The sequence below is a fragment of the Carlito syrichta genome, unplaced genomic scaffold (assembly GCF_000164805.1).
Source record: "Carlito syrichta isolate Samal-C Ts95f unplaced genomic scaffold, Tarsius_syrichta-2.0.1 Scaffold303317, whole genome shotgun sequence".
NCBI lineage: Eukaryota > Metazoa > Chordata > Mammalia > Primates > Tarsiidae > Carlito > Carlito syrichta.
Window position 1 is genome coordinate 30,278 of NW_007247413.1, and position 3,416 is coordinate 33,693.

General features: G+C 42.3%; 1 pseudogene; it reads right to left on the reverse strand.

Annotated features, from left to right (window-relative positions):
- Nucleotides 1-1,660: 1,660 nt before the first annotated feature.
- Nucleotides 1,661-1,994, reverse strand: LOC110595670 (annotated as a pseudogene).
- Nucleotides 1,995-3,416: the final 1,422 nt, after the last annotated feature.

Sequence of the window (3,416 nt, forward strand, 5' to 3'; positions counted from 1 at the left end):
GGAGGCCTAGAAGAGGGAATAGATGGAAGAGCAGGTGGAGACACCTTCTCAGCAGACACTGCAGGTGTAGATATTCCCTCTATCAAGCCCTGGTTGAGGAATTTGGTGAAGATAGAAAGCACCGGAGGGCCCGAGATGGCAATACTGATGATAATATTTGTTTTTGGTTTTTTTGAGTTGGAGTCTTACTCTTGTCGCCCAGACTGGAGTGCAGTGGCCGCTCACGGCCACCGCAGCCTCGACCTGCTGGGCTCCGGCGATCCTTCCGCCTCAGCCTTCCAAGTAGCTGGAACTACAGGCGCGCGCTACTATGCCCAGTTGATTTTTGATTTATTGTAGGGATGAGGTCTCGCCAAGTTGCCCAGGCGGGTCTCGAACCCGCGGGCACAGGCAATCCACTCACCTCAGCCTCCAAAAGGCGTGGGATTATAGGCTGAGCCACCGAGCCTGGCTCCAGCCTCACATTTTTATTGTTGATGTTATTTTGTTTTTTTGAGTCAGAGTCTCACTCTGCCGCCTAGGCTGGAGTGCAGTGGCACGCAACTCACGGCCACTGCAGCCTCGAACTGTTGGGCTCAGGTGATCCTTCCACCTCGGCCTTCCAAGTAGCTGGAACTACAGGTGTACGCCACCATGCTCAACTGACTTTTCTTGATTTATTGTAGAGATGAGGTCTCACCAAGTTGCCCAGGCTAGTCTCAAACTCCTAGACTCAGGCAATCCTCTCACCTCAGCCTCCCAAAGTGCTGGGATTATAGGCATGAGTCACCATGCCTGGCTGGCCTCAAATTGATGGTGATGTCTTTGCATTAGTGTTGGAGAACCTTCTGCTACGTTATGCTTATTTTTCTGGTAAATTGTGTAAGGATTGGTCAGTATACTGTCATGGCTATTGGGAAGGGTAGGGATAATACATCTTCCCACCCCCCTTAACATGTAAAGGTTATTTTTCATAGCATAATACCTTAATATTTCTATGTGAATGGATTAATAGAAACATCATCAAGTAAAATGGAAGGAGTTGATTTTAATTGTTATTTCTTGTGTGCAATGGATGCAAAGGAAAATGTTAGCAAATTTGACTACATTGTGAACTTCTCATCAGAATACAGTGTAATGGATGTGAAGACACAGATTAGAAAAAGATGTTTGTAACACATATACTTGACAATGGATTACTATCTATGATAGAAATAATTCAGTAAATATATGCAACCCAGTAAAAAAAAAATGAACAAAATATATGAATAGATATTTCAGAAGAGAAGAAATGCAAATGACCATAAACATAGAAAAACTATAGAGTCACATCAGTAATCAGAGAGATGCCTAACGAAAGACAATTATGTCAACAAAAACAAAAGACATTCATATCATTCTACAGTTATTAAGGATATGAAGCCATGGGAACTCTGGTTAGCGGCATTAGGGCAAATGAGAATATTTCTCCTGTAAAGCAATGCTATATTTCCTGGTAAAGTTGTACATGTGCATAACATTTAGGTGTCACCCTATTCTGCACAAATGGACGAGGAGGCATGTTGAAGAATTTTGATAGAGCATTATTCTTTTTCTTTTTTTTTTAAGACCAGTCTTAACTGGAAGGAAGGTAGGGTGTTATTCTTTTTGTTTGTTGTTTCTTTGTTTTTGTTTTGTTTTGTTTAAAACCAGAACATGTATTGTGTGACTAATTGCTGAAATTCTTAAGAAGAACTGGATGCCCCAACAGCTGCCCTCTTGGATTTAGGTGTTGTTCCTTCATGGAATCCATGCCTGAATCTGCGGTATGCAATTTTTAGGTGTCTCATCCGACCAGTTCCGGTGGTATTTCGTCTTTTAGCCTTGGCACTTCAGTTGTACTTTCTCTTGTGCTTGGCAGGGTAGCCACTTTTGCCACAGGTCGACTTCTGAAGGTGGTAGGCCTTAGAGCCACAGTAGTGGCACAGCGTGTGCGTCTTATTGTGACGCTTTCCAAACGGTGATGTGCCCTTCATTATCTCGCTTCTGCAGCTGAGACCAGAGAGGCTGGAAGAGAAGGCACTTCTGCTATATCCAAGGTGTTATTCTTAATAGCAGGAAGCTAGAAACAACCACCAACAGGAGGATGGATAATCTGCGTTATAGTCATACAATGGAAAGTATTACATACCAAAATTTTTTCTACTACAATCACATGTGTCAATATGGATGACTTTCATAAACCTAGGCAGATCAAAAGAGACCTATCATAATATACACAACAGTTGTATGGTGTATCTATTGATATAAGGTACAAAAATGGCAAAATTAGACAATATAGTAAGTCTACTACACATGATGCCGAAAGTGTGTTTGTAAGTTCGATTTGTTCGTAAGTCCAACAAAGTTAGCCTAGGTACCCAACTAACACAATTGGCTATATAGTACGGTACTGTAATATGTTTATAATATTTTTCACACAAATGTTATATAATAAACAAATACAAAAAATAAATAAAACATTTTTAATCTTACAGTATAGTACCTTGCATGCATGTGACAATGTATGCCAGACACGTGAACTACCTTACGTGACTGGACATGCAAATGCATGTTTGCATCTTTGAAAGTTCACAGCTTGAAGGTTTAGGTAGGAGACTTACTGTATGCTGTTTGGAGATACCATTTTTAGTTTTAAAATTTTGCTTCTTATTATGAATATATGTTTTTAGAGATAGGGTCTTACTCTGTCACCCAAGCTGGCATGCAGGGTGCAATCATACATAGCTCACTGCAGCCTCGAACTCTTGGGTGCAAGCGATCTTCCTCAGTCTCCCAAAGTGTTGGGATGACAGGCGTAAGCCACTATGCCCAGTTGGAGCTATTATTTTTGATAATATGTATAGTAAAGCCCTAAGGAAAAGCAAAAGCTTGCACAATACAAGTTTCAGCCTAATGGTAGCTCCAGAAGTCGAGTGGGAGGGAACTTATTGGTGAGGGGCCTTCAGGGCCTTCTAGGCTTCTGGTAACATTTCTGTTTTTGAGTTGGCTGGTAGAGAAGAAAGGGTGTTTATGCTGGTCTTTGATCTGTACATATACATTATAAACCCTTTGTATGTGTGATATATTTCACAATGTTTCAGAAATACGTAGCAGGGCTCGGTGGCTCAGCCTGTGGCTCAGCCTGTAATCCCGCGCCTTTGGGAGGCTGAGGTGAGTGGATTGCCTGAGCCCACAGGTTCTAGTCTCACCTGGGCAGCGAGACCTCATCTCTACAATAAATCAAAAAATCAGCCGGGCGAGGTAGTGCATGCCTGTAATTCTGGATACTCTGAAGACTGAGGCGGAAGGATTGCCGGAGCCCAGCAGGTGAGGCTATGGTGGCCAGGAGCGGCCACTACACTCCAGTTTGGGTGACCGAGTGAGACTCCAACTCAAAAAAAAAAAAAAAAAAAAGA